The sequence below is a fragment of the Carettochelys insculpta genome, chromosome 27 (genome assembly GCF_033958435.1).
Source record: "Carettochelys insculpta isolate YL-2023 chromosome 27, ASM3395843v1, whole genome shotgun sequence".
Lineage (NCBI taxonomy): Eukaryota > Metazoa > Chordata > Testudines > Carettochelyidae > Carettochelys > Carettochelys insculpta.
In genome coordinates, this window is record NC_134163.1 from 224,628 (window position 1) to 238,511 (window position 13,884).

Here is a 13,884-nt window from a genome sequence, read left to right on the forward strand (position 1 = left end):
AACCTTGTTATCCCCAGCCTTTCTCTGGCTTATTTATACCTGGCCCTGCAGATTTCCATGACCAGCATCTGATGAAGTGAGTCTGTGCTCACGAAAGCTCATGCTCAAAACTTTTCTGTTAGTCTATAAGGTGCCACAGGACCCTTCGTTGCTGTTACAGATCCAGACTAACACAGCTACCCCTCTGATATGAGACACACGCATGCCATACAACAAAGCAATGGAGCACTCGGCCAAGGACCAGCCCTTGAGCTCCTCATGTTTCCTATGTGTGTGTTGGCTTGTTTTAAATTAAATAAACACCAGGAGGATGGAATGTCAAAGGGGCAATACAGACTTGTTGGGATAGGTGGCTAACCAAAGCAAGCGGCGCTTGGGGAGAAGAGGGAACTCCAGAGCTGAATTGGACTAAAGCTTGGGGAAAAGACGACAAATGTAGCACCTTGCTCTTAAGGTGCGCTAGAGTTAATGACCACCCTGAAGCAGGGTGATGGAACCAGGCCTGTAATGTCAGGTGCTCTGTGGGAAACAAGGAAGTAGGAATTCAACACTGTCTCCTCTCCTGAAGAATCTAGGAGGGTAAATACTTCAAACCTAACCACTTGTGGGGTCTGCACAGGAGTCAGCCTGCTGCAGTCTGCTGTTTGAATGCAGGCCAGCTATGCCTGTCACCCCTCTGGATTCTGTACAGAACAGTCTTGCAGAGAAGTCCTTAAATACAAGGCCGGCCTGCCCTATGCAATCCTGGGCACTTTCTCTTGGTGAAAGCCTTGGCCCCTCTACCTGTGGCCAGCCATCCCTCTCTGGCTGCTGTGCATTGTCCCCCAGCTCAGGGGCAACTGCATCTTAGAGGTTCTGTGTGTATAGCGGCCAAGAACACTGGTGTTAACACAAGCAGTCATTCATTCCGGCCATGGCTGTCGTATTTATTTATTCTACAGTCCTCTTTTAAAGGGACCCCAGCCTCAGATCACATGACCTTCTCTGCGTCTTACTGGCATCCAAAGCTGGCGTGCTTACCCTTCCTCTCGCAGAGGTGTACCCTGCTTGGTGGGGCGTTCACTCCCATTTTAGTGGGGCTGGGCCACAGATAGAAACCGTTGAGCCACCTGCAGTGTTAGCAACCCAAGGGTGGTCTTCTTGCTCAGGCAGTGTTTCACAGAACGAGAGATCCTCAATACAATCCCAGCCAGGGGTACAGTGTCACCAAGGCCTTCCAGGCCTCCTTTGCTGCAGGCTCCCACCCCACCTCTTGCCCGCCTAGAAGGACAGGTAATGTTCCACTACAACGCATGGGACCTCCCAAATGCAATAGGGTTAGGAACAAGTGGTGGACGGTGGTTCCATGGGAGGAGGTTGAATCATCTGGGGCCCTGTTCTCAGGAGCTTTTTGCTACTGGCTTAGATGGTTTTAGGCTTTGCTCTCTGAGTTGAACAGAAACTGGGTTCTCTCTTGGTGGGTCTGTTTAGTAACAGCAGAGTTACTATGCGGTCAGAGGGCAGAGATCATCATTTCCCCTCTGGCATCTTCACCTCCCTGGAGTTGCAGTTGTAGAAGAAGCTGGTACTTCTGAGGGGAAAGGACTGTACCTGTGCAATCATTAGGGGTGGGGGGAAGGCCAACAGACTTCCCAGGCCCCTGAGCAAGATGGGGAGGCTCTGTGCCCCCAGAAGGGGCAGGACCTCAGGCAGAAAAGGCGGGGCCAGGCCGGGCCTAGCCTCGCCCAGCAAGCTCTTCAGCACCACCTGGAGTGCACCACTCAGGGCTCTGGTGGTGATTTAAAGAGCCCGGGGCTCCAGGTACCACCACTGCAGCAGCAGCCAGGAGCCCTGTGGCCATTTAAATTGCCAGGCTCCTCTTCCCCCGCTCTCCCTGTCAGCAGGCCTGAGGGAACCATCTCTTCCAATGCTGCAGAATAAGCCATATGTTGGCTTTACTTCTGGAGAGATTCAGTTGTCACTTTCTGTCAACTATTTTTTCACTTCTGCTCCCAGTATCAATGCCAAATCATACACGGGGAAGCCTCATTGCCAGAGGACCAGAGGTTCCCATGGCTAAGCAGTTAAACTCCCAACTCCTTGCCCCTCACGTGTTCTGCATCTCCCCCATCCCACCAGTAACCAACAAGGTTTGAACCTCTTACCTTCATTTCCATTGTTCTCTTGAGGGGAGCAAGCAACTCCAATAGCCAGGACTAGTTTTCATTCTGCGTGTTGCCCCGCTCCTAAGGAGGAGCATATTTTGCACTTATTCAGGCAAATCAACTCATGAAGTCGGTGGAGACCCTGTCTGACTAAAGGCAGAGTAAAAATGGAGTAAGAACTCGGGACTTTCATTTTCCCTTTAAGCCACAAAATAAGGCTGACCATTATTTCTTTTTGTTAACCACTGTTAGATAGCTATAGCAGGGCATACCACAGTTCTCCACCTGTTTAGTAGTGTGCCCTTCTTCCCCACTGATGGCACGTTCCCAGATTCATTCATGTTGCAGAAGATGGGCTGCTGGCTTTCCCAGTAGCCAGTTGCTATATCTAGTGCCATATATTGTTCTTCACGGCAGCGTTAGTAAGGGTAGGAACATGATAATGCTTATTTTGCTATACCCTCTGATCTCAAAGCTTTGCAGACTTGAAAGTCAGTATTGCCTTTTTCATACAGGGGGTTGTGCCTTTTCTGAAATCCTTTCCAACAGCACTGACTGATCATCAGCATGGAAGGCAGACCTTGGAGCAAGCACAGTGGGGAAGGACTGTTCTTTGTGAAAGGTGCTTTTGTCAGTTTCTGCAAGAGGACAGAAATCCCTTTCTTAAAGGCAATAGCCACAGGTGTTCGGAAATGTTTGAGAAATAAGGCACAACCCCTCCTCCCCTTTTGTGTCTTTGATGTTCTCTGGACAATGTGCACGAGGTTAAAAGTCGCCATTTTCATTTCATCAGTAAAGAAGCCAAGTGAGCACCTTAAAACAGGGAAGACTGAGCCATTGCCATTGAATTGCAATTTCCCGGCTTGCAAGTCAACGCATGGCAAATGGGAGAAATTTTGGATTCAGCCTGAAGGGAAATTTAAGGAAGAGACTGGAAACATAAGACATTGTAATCCTAACTGCAGGAATTGGCACTTTTTTTTTCTTTTTTTAAGGCACTAAGTTATTGGTGAAATGAATTGATTTAATAAACCAGCTAGGTCACCTCAGACTCCAACAACTCAAAGCAGGATATGTGTGATTATTTAAAACAACCTGTTCAGATAAGATCTCCATAGTCAGCTAGGGAGTTTAGGCATATGTTGAAATGAATGGGAGCTGGGCATCTAACTCTGTGCAGCGCCGTTGCACATCTCCATGTAGGTGTGTACTATACATTTGCATATAACTTAACCCCTTGTATAAGCCAGCCCCTAATTTAGCAAACTCAATGTCCCGCACATAGGCTGGTGTCTTTATGCTCTTGTTCTGGCTGCACTGTCCACCTCCTGACTTAGGACCATTCCTCCAGCCCCCACAACGCTTTCTGAAACTCATATATCTTTCCCTTTGTTTCTCCACTCACTTTTGCCCCTTCTGTTCACCCACTTTGGCCCCATGCTATTCCCAGGATAGTTAAGGGTAGTTTTGCCAGTGGGGCCTGATATACTCTCATCTCCCCTTGACTTGTGTGTGTTCTGCACTTTGCAGGATCAAGTTCATTCAGTGGCATATCAAAATAATCATCCTGGACTGGCACAGGAGTGCATCACCTATCTGTCTCACAAATCAATGTCCCAGAATCACAGAATCATAGTGCTGGAAGGGACCTCAGGAGGTCATCTAGTCCAGCCCCCTGCCCAAAGCAGGATCAACCCCCACTAAGTCATCCCAGCCAGGACCTTGTCTATCCGGGACTTAAGAACCTCGAGGGATGGAGAATCCACCACCTTTCTAGGCAACGCAGTCCAATGCTTCACCACCCTCCTGGTGAACTAGTTTTTCCTAATATCTAGCCTACACCTTCCCTCTTCAATTTCAGACCATTACTCCTTGTTCTGCCATCTGACACCACTGAGAATAGTTTCTCACCCTCCTCTTTAGCGCTCCCCTTCAGGAGGTTGAAGGCTACTATTAAATCACCCCTAAGTCTTCTCTCCTGTAAACCAAACAAGACCAAATCCCTCAGTCTATCCTCATAGGTCTTGTGCTCCAGCCCCTTAATCATTTTTGTTGCCCTCTGCTGAACTTGCTCCAGCAAATCCACATCCTTTTTATACTGGGGATGGGTCCAAAACTGGACACAATATTCAAGATGTGGCCTCACCAGTGCCGAATAGAGGGGAATAACTACTGCTGTAGGTCTGCTCGAAATGTTCCTCCTAATGCACCCTAGTATGCCGTTAGCCTTCTTGGCTACAAGGGCATGTCTTGACATTCTAACATGTAATGACCTAACACTAACTCCTTCCCCGTTTGGGAATGACACTGGGACATGTAGGGCTGGAAGTATGGACCCCTCTATTGCTTGAGCTGTGGGAGTAAACCCACTGGCTGGCAGCAGTAAAAGGCACTTAACCCACTTACATGGGTCAGAGATTAGAAATAACACCTGTAAAATACACTGCACCAGTATATATGGTCAGCCTGAGTGTACATGAGATTAAGAGCTTGTTACACTATTTTGGCAATATGAAGAGGACTTAAAGTGCAATTTACAGGTACATTAAGGCCCCTTTGTAACTGCCAGAGTGAATTAAATGAAGACAAGTATAAGTGAGAATCAGGCCTGGTGGCTACACTTGGGCACATGTGCACACCAAGTGATGTAAAGATAACAGGTAGAAGTTTCAAAAGTGCCTATGTGACTTATACACCTAAACACCTTTGAGGCACTTGGTCTGATCACTACAGATTTTGGTGGGAGTCAGATGTCTAAAGCCCTTTGAGGATGCGCGGGGCCTAGAAACATAAGTGCTGTTTTCTAAAGAAACTTAGGCATTTAGGAGCCATAACTTTCAATGAAACTTGGTTTCCTAAGTCACTTTTGATAGTGACACTTGGGAACCTATGTCAGGTGCTTTGGAAAATTTTCACGCTATGTCTTTCTGACTCATGGGTCCATTCTGACCAGGTTTTAGATAGTCAGATGTGTTGAATTGGTTTGTTTTCCTTTTTTATTTAAACAACATAAAAAAAAGGATGAAATTGAGGAACCAAACAAAAGGTGAGGGCTCAGTCTTTCCCAGATGATGATCTAATCTATACATACATATTTTTTGTTCCATACAATTGTTTAGATGAGCATGTTTCCACCTCTAGAGCCCTCGCACTGCATATAAAAAGAAGAAATGGGTAATATATATATTCTTGTGAATGTTGGTGCAAAGAGAAAATATACAACATTGCAGTCAGTTTTGTTATTTTTAACTTTGAGAATGAAAGGAAGAAATGCAAAGCATTTTTCCATCTAACACAATACACACATACCCCCCATGTAGGTACAGACAGACTCCATTGAAATGTTTTACTTTTTAGACTTAGAAAAAAATGCTTCTGTTCTCATTGAATGTCCTGTCTTGTAAGATTGTAATTTCTATTTTTTTAAAGAAAGAAAAAACTAAGAAAACAACGAAACCTAGCAAGGGATGAACAGGGGAGGGGAAATGTTAATTTAAGGAGGACGGGAACTTTGGATTTTTCATAAAAGTACTCTAATGTATGGGAGGACCTTGTAATGAGGTGGATTCTACGGAGATATAGATGTATATTGCACAAGATTTATGGGGAGAAAAATAAAATCTGTTTTGCAGGGGAAAATGTGTTGGAAATACTGAATTTGACTCCTGTTTCTTAGTAGCCAGCCCAACATCCACTGGAATACAGGGCACATCAATACGTACAGGAAGATCAATGTTTCTAAAGTCGATCTTCTGGGGTTTGGTGTAGTGCGCCTAGCAGGGACGCACTAAATTGAATGGTCAGGACATCCCCATCAACCCCGGTGGCAGTCACGAGGAATCAGGGAAGTCAACAGAAGAGTTTTTCCCATCAACCTCCCACTGTGGGGACTGTGGGAAAAGTCAGTCCAAGTCCCCAAATAATTAAATAAGGCTATCTCACTCAAGCACTGTAGTTGACCTCAACTGTTGTGATTAATTTAAGACTCCAGCTACACTATTCTCCTAGCAGGAGTTGCATATCTCAGGTTGACTGTCTCCCTTAGTTTAGACTGGCCCCCAGTGAGAGTCTTTTCATTGATTATAAGAAGCTTTGGTTCAGGCTGTCCCTACAGCCCATTCACAAGGTGCTCAATGTCTAATTTGAAACACACATACTAAGATTCACATGCTTATTGTTCCATGTGTACTCATATGCCTGGCTGAATCAGTATATAGCCTGAAAGAAAGCACTGAAGAGAAGCTGTAAAAGGTCAGTTACTGTCCAGTTCTGCTACCCACAGTTCAGGAAGAATTTTGATAAATTGGGGAAGGTTTTGAGAAGAACTATGAGAAAGATGAAAGGATTAGAAAACGTCCTTTACAATGACACACTCAAGGAGCTCAACATATTTAGCTTAACAAATTGGAAGTTAATGAGTCACTCCTTACAGCCCTAAGTACCAGCCTCAGGAATAAGTATTTAATACTGTAATTTGCTCTTCAGTCTTTCAGAGAAAGATTCAATCCAACCCAAGTTCCAAGTGTCTGGGAACACTCAGGTGGATGATAAAATCACAGAACTCAAAGGAAACTCAAGAGCTCATTGAAGCTAAAGCCACACAAATTCAGACAGAAAATCATGTGTACATTTTAATTAGCAATTAATCATAGGTTATGGTGGATTCTCCATCACTGACAAGAATCAGCTATTTCTCTGAATGCGGCACTATCGGAATGATTGTGGGCCTGTGCTGTACAGGAAAGCAAACTAGAGGGTCACAATCATCCCTTAGACTAAACCATCTTTTAAACAGTAAGCAACTCTTCATTTCTTGGCTTTGTTAATACTTGAAAGTTCATATGGATTAAGGAAGAGTGTGTATTTACAGAATGATAGCTATTGTGTGATAACTCCTTATATAGACACCCTTATTCTAGAACAGAAGGCCTTGTTCCTATTTAGAAATCTGCTTGCAAAAGTGGGTTAGGCTAAACTGCCAACAAGGCACGCTTCCTCCAAAATAAGAGTCCATGCATGCAGTTATACTGGAATAACTTCACATATACACAAACTCTAGAGCTAAGTCTACACTAGGGAAATAAGTCAATTTCAGGTACGCAATTCTAGCTACAGCATTTGCAAAGCTATATTTGATGCATCAGAATCAATTTCCCTAGTGAAGACCTAATCTCTACTCTCGCGTCGACCTCCCATACTCTGCATGATAGTGTGGAGTAGAGGGGTCGACTACTGACCCCAGAGAAATCAATTTGGTCACATCTTCACCAGATATGCAAAATTGAATTCCAGAAGAATGATTCTCACTGGGTCAATCTTCCACTTAGTATAGACAAGCCATGAGAGTATGTGTACACTGAAATGCAACACCAGCACACATACAGCAGGACTGTTGCAGTCTAGCCAACCATCTACTCCCTCTGGGGGCAGAAGAATTCTTCCATTGACCTAGCAGCATCTATACCTGGCCTTATATTGGCTTAACTATGTTTCTCAAGGACAACTTAACTTTCAGGTGTAGATCTGGTCTAGGGTTGCCAATTTGGTAATATTTAAAAATCAGACACTCCCTGCCTTGCCTTTTCCCCCACCCCAATCCCCCAAGACTACACTCATGCCTCTTCACCCAAGGTCATGCCCTGCTCCACCTCCCTGCCCCCCAAACTCCAAGCCTTGCTCCACCTCTTCTCTCAGCCTTACCCTCAGTCCACTCCTCTTCTCCCTTCCTCCCACTGTCTCCAGCTGCTTTTCCCCTTCCAACTCCACACGTGAGTTAGGAGTGACTTGCCTGCTTTGCCAGGGCTGGGAGCTGCAGCTGACTGATGATAGGAGGTAATCCAGGCCAAGTAAGGGTTGTAGTAGTTGATGACCCAGTGCCTCACCTATCTGTAGTAATTGTACTTTGGGTATCCAGTCAGCAGAACTGACCAGAAACTGTCAGGTCCCCTTTTCAATCTGACTTTCCAGCTGAAAACTGGGCACCTGACCACCCTCGCCAGGACTGAACTAAAGAGTGAGGAAAAGAGGTAATGTGGCAGACACACTGCAGCAGCATGGCTACAGCTGTGCCAAGAGGGGAAAACATCCATCACTGTAGTAAATCTAGCAACCCCAGAGGCAGAAGCTGGGCTGCTGGAAGAATTCTCCCCGACACCTGGCACTGTCTGGGGTGGGATGGGGGGCTTAGGCGGTCTCAACAGTGCTTCCCAGGGAGGTGGGCTGCTCACACCCGTGTGCGGTGACAGGGCCGACAGAACCAGTGTTGAACTAACCCTTTGGGCACAAAACCAAGGGATGTGCCTCCTGGCCCCAGAACTGCAGGAAATAGGGGTGCCGTGTGTGCTCCAGCACATCCAGGTTTTACATCTGGCTACCCTGCACCTGGGGGCTCCTGGGGCCAGCCCCACTGCCGGCTCCTCCAGTCCTGGGTCTGGGTCTCCGGGCAGACCCCTGCCAGCTCCATGCACTTTGCTGCCACCCCCAGGTTCTGCGAGCTCGATGGGCTCCGACAGCCCTTGGGGCAGGGTTCCACTGTCCGCTGGCCCGGCTGTGGGCTCCGCAGCACGCCGGCCCGCCAGCCCTTAGGCCCGCCACTAGCCCGGGGCTCGGTGCTGCCCCAGCGCTGCCAAGCCTGGGGCGCTGATGGCCACTCGCCCGCCCAGCCCAGGCGAGTGGGCAACGTGGTCCCGACAGCTGTACATAGGGGCGTAGCGCAGCCCCCCCGACAACAATACTCCAGCGCCACCGGGACCGCCTGGGGGCGCTGAGGGGCAGAGGCCGAAAGTGAAGAGGGCGCAGCCACCAGCACCAGCCGTGACCCCAAGCCACTGCGACGCCTTGTCTGTGCCTTCGCAACCTCGCGAACGAACACCTCTAAGAACATTGTCCCCCGCACGCTACCGTAGCGCCCTCCTAGCCATAGCCAAAACACTGGGCTGCCTCTTTGATCACATGATTCAGGGATGTCCCCACATGACCACCGCGAGGCATCCTGGGTGACGTAGTCATCATTGCAGCTCAGGCTGCAGGGATAAGCCGTCCTGGGACCGCACGTCCCGGCGTGCCCGGCGGCTGTTGCTAAGGGCTGGAGGGAACGGAGGGCTGCCGCTGCTGCGAGGTAGGGGCGATCAAGCGCTGGTCAGCTGCCCTCTGCGGGCCATGGTTGGGCGGCCCCGGCAGGGTCCCGAGGCCGCTTAGTAACGGGAGTAGTCGGGCCCGGCGGCTGGCGCGTGCGGGGCTGTAACCGGGCCGCCCCCGCAGCCCAGGGGAGCAGTTAACGGGGAGGGCGGGAGAGAGGAGGTAGCCGGGCCGCCCCCGCAGCCCAGGGCAGCAGTTAACGGGGAGGGCGGGAGAGAGGAGGTAGCCGGGCCGCCCCCGCAGCCCAGGGCAGCAGTTAACGGGGAGGGCGGGAGAGAGGAGGTAGCCGGGCCGCCCCCGCAGCCCAGGGCAGCAGTTAACAGGGGGTGGAAGACGGGGTAACCGGGCCGCCCCCGCAGCCCAGGGGAGCAGTTAACGGGGAGGGCGGGAGAGAGGAGGTAGCCGGGCCGCCCCCGCAGCCCAGGGCAGCAGTTAACGAGGACGGGAGAGAGGGTAACCGCCCCCGCCCCGCCCCGCCCCGCCCGCCCAGATGCTCAATTAATAGGGTTGTAACCGGGCCACACACACCTAGACCAGGCAGGCAGTTTGTCCAGGAGGGGGTGTAACCAGGTCAGGAGCTGAGATACCCATTTAATGGGAGTGTTACTGGTCAGGAGCCTTCTCAGGTGGCACTGGAGACTAATTGGAGTGGGCACACTTGACCCTTAAACCTCTGCTTCCTCCCCTCACCCCCCATGCTCTGTGCTCTCAATCTGACTATTCAGCAATAAGCTTTCAAGGGTTGGTTCCCTCCTGTATTTCCTCTACTAAGATTTGCACTATAATTTGTGGAGAATTGGGCGTGTAATTGCCTGGTTTGTGGAGGCAATTGATCGTTTTGCCTGTGTGGGAATTCTGCATTACAAGTGTACAGCAAGTAAGAAGGGTGGGTGTGCTGACTTGAAGGCATTGCAGGTGCAAAAAGAGGCTTGGCTGTACATGAATGCAAAGGGAAGTTACATCTGTAATGCATGGGTGTTGCACATATGGTGACTGCAAGGATGGAGGTTTTTTAGTGTGTCTTGGACACAGGTAGATCCAGATGTGCCCCCTCAGTACAGAGGGATGGTTTTCCTGACTCCCATCCACTCTTCTCCTTACTGCAATACCTTTTGCTAACTATATTACAAAACTATTTATCTCTTCCTCTAGTAATAAGATCTTTGTGGCATTTTTCTGCACTAGGAATTTGACATGTAAATAATTGGTAGCTTTTTAACTTTTCTGTGGTTTTAAATTTTATTTTGGGTGTTTCTCTGCTGTGGAGATCCTATTTGAGGAATAGTTGTAATGCAATGTGATGGCACAGAACACCTTCTGCAAGCATTGAGAGCAAGCATGTCAGTAGCACATGTTGTATGTAGGCTTGGCAAAACTTGGTTTTTATTTTTTTTTCTTAGAGGATTTACACAGCATTGCTGAGGTTCTTGTGAGGGTACAGAGCAGGAGATTGGTAGGTGCTCAGGGGCACTCCAATGCAAACCAGGGCTACACTGCCCTGCCAGCAGAAACATTGTGGGGTGGGGACACAGTGGTGGGGGCTGTGCTGATTGATCCTGGATAGTGGCTGCTCACCAGTCTGGCCAGGGCTGCAGTGTCTTGCTGGTGGCCCCTACCTTGTGGTGCTGTGCTGTTTGGCTCTGGTTGGTCACAGCTCCCCATTTCAGATGGGGCTGTGCTGCTCTACCAACTGTGCTACTCCCTGTGGAGGATGCAGCCGTGGGATCTGTGCTCCCTGGTGCTGGACAGTGCCTGCTCCCTGAGCAAGCCACAGCAGTGGGGTCTCTGTCGAGGTGGGGCTCCCTGCCCCCATGTCCAGTGCTGGGGCCAAGGGCTGGGGCGAGTGGTTTGGGATAGGTGATCACTTACCCCTGACAGGTGGCCTGCAAAACACAAAGGCCCTGGTCCTTGCTGACCACTTTCTTACAGGTGCAGCTGCCCCCTGTTGGTCACACTGCAGTACAGCTGTACCCTGTGCTTGCTGCCCCATTCTGGTCATTGCAGAACATTACTGTCCCTGCTATCAGACTCCTCCCTTTCGGTTTAATAAGAAATAGTCAGATTCCAGGCACGTCTTGTTACCCTGGCAAAACCAACCCCTTGCCTTACTTTAAGTTAGGAGAAGAGGGAATTGCATGCCAAATTTGGTGGTCCTAGCTCTTATTGTTTATAAAGAGTTCTTGAACAAACACATTCACAAACAGTCAGACAGACATTTCTAAAATTATATAACATAATTTTGACAGATCATAGTCTATTTTCAGCATTTTAAATTTAACCCGTTTATTACAGTTGCAGGAAACTATGGGGGCAGGCAATAATTATTTAATGACAGTCAAGATTTATCAGGTTTGTTTTATAAGGCCTAATATATGAATTGTTAATATTACAGTCAAAATATACGAAATAAATATTCTGTAGGGAAACTAAGTTCTCAAGTACCATTTTTCTTTCTGCTTGGCTATACATTTTGCTTATTTTTGTTGGAAATTTTTGTCAGTTTGGGTGTGTGTGGTGAAATTAACATTTATTGACATCAATAAAAACTCTTACCCTTTTGAGCCTGGCTATAAGCCATAAATGTCCTTGTAAATCTAATTAATGTAGAACAACCCCTATACTTTCTAATGAACAGAAGTGAAAAGGTGTTTTTGTCCCATCTCTCCCAGTACCTCAGGCTTAGGAGAGTGCAAAACTAAAAGACAATCAGTTAAGATTATGCTTCCTCTCTACCCTGATAGTGAAATTGGCTGTGAACAAAAGTGAAATTAAATGTCTTTATTTTGATTGTCCATTTTCAGGTATTCATACGGTCCCCATTACTGTAGTATCTGAGTGCCCCACAGTGTATTGGGGGGAGCTCTTATCCCTCTGTAAAAGTGGGTGCTGAGTCAGAGAGAGACTAAGGGGTAGACAGTTAGATGTATGTAAGCACCTAATTCCTACTGATGTCAGCATGACTTAGGTGGTGCCTAAATACTTTTTAAAAATCGGTCCCTGAGGGGCTTGCTGAAGGGCACACGGGCTTTGACAGAGCAAGGAATTGAGCCTGGCTTTCCTCAGTAAAGTTACATTCTAGGGACAAAGAATGTAGCCCATACTTGCAGGTTGTCAGGGGAATCTATCTTGGGGAAACAACTACATGAGGAACAAAATATTGGTAACTGATTCTTCAGTCTAGCACATAAGGTAGAACAAGAGCCAATGGCTGGAAGCTGAAGCTAGACAAATTCAGACTGGCAATAAGGCACATTTAATAAAAAAAAGAGTGAAGGTAATTAACAGTGGAACAATTAACCAGGAAATGTGGTAGATTCTCCATCACAGGCAATTCTTAATGTAATAACTTTTTTTTAAAAAAGTCTTCATCATAATCATCAACAAACATGGGCTTAGCACCCATTGGTGTCTTATGTCTCCCTCACTATTTTCTTCCATCTTTCCCTGTCCAGTGCTGAGTGGCTTGGTTTCTTTAGATTAGCTCTGCACCAATCCAATATGTCATTTTCATATTCTCTGTGTGGTTTTCCTGTCCTAGTTGAACTGTCCGCTATGGGCATGTAATCCAGAAGGTCAAATTAGATGACCACTCATGTCTTCTAGCCTTATTATCTACAACAGAGGTCAGCAACCTTGGCACATATGCTAGAGTGGCAAGCAAGCCGATTTTTATCAGCACGTGAGGCAGGCGCTCATCCCTCTTCCCCCCACGTAGCTGTGAGCTTGCTCAAAGCCGTGTTGCCTGTGTTTTAAGAAAAGACCAGCTACTGCTACCAACCACCACATAAATGGTGAAGCTTTGCATTTTAATTTATTAATAAAACTGTTGCAAGTAGGACTATTAGTGATTTTAAAAAGCATTACCAGCACTCAGAGGTCAAAAGGTCAAATTTTGGCACTCCGCCTTGGAAAGTTTGCTGACCCTGATCTACAATTGAGCCTAAACTTCTAAGGATAGCTCTCTTAACTTAAAGAAAGGCAGAACCAGGAAGAAATAAATGTAATTTTAAATTTTCATTTCTGACAACCTAAAATATTACTAACATAGGTAAAGAAATAGATTTATTTATGACATACAACTTTAAAGGTGGTGTATTCCTGTAAGCTTTCTGTGCAAACAGTGTCCTGTTTCTTACACTTTTTTTAAAAAAAGAAAATGTTACCCTCAACAGGATACAAGAGAATTTTTGTATTTTTTTGATATGGAGACAGTAGCAGCTTTCATTCAACTCCACCTTGGTTTTGTGAGTGATGTGAATTGGATTGTAAACTTTGAGTTGTTCATGTTTGCTTATGTGCATAGTAGAAAAGATAAATGCATTTTCCATCTAGGTTTCTTGTAGTTTCCCTTCAGCAAGATGACAGTATATTCAAAAGTCTTGGATGCTTAGAGTGGTGATGCATTTTTAATCTGCTGAAGAAAATTTCAACATGAATGTACGATAGAATTTATGTTTCGGTTAGTAGCTTACATACAACTGCTTCACGAGATTTAAATGTCTATGTGCAGATGAACTGTTCATCTCTTTCTTCCTTAACTATGATCGGTATTTGCAGTGTAGCTGTTTCACCGCACTGGTATCTATGGTGACTGGCAAATGGT

General features: G+C 46.9%; 1 protein-coding gene across 2 annotated transcripts in view; it reads left to right on the top strand.

Moving 5' to 3' along the window:
• The first annotated feature begins 9,238 nt into the window (after window positions 1-9,238).
• SCAMP4 (secretory carrier membrane protein 4) overlaps window positions 9,239-13,884 on the top strand; it is a 49,712-nt gene continuing 45,066 nt past the window's right edge. For both annotated transcript variants that reach the window (XM_074978539.1, XM_074978540.1), the window contains exon 1: window positions 9,239-9,261. The gene's annotated coding sequence lies outside the window, so the exon portion shown is untranslated. The remainder of the gene's footprint in view (window positions 9,262-13,884) is intronic.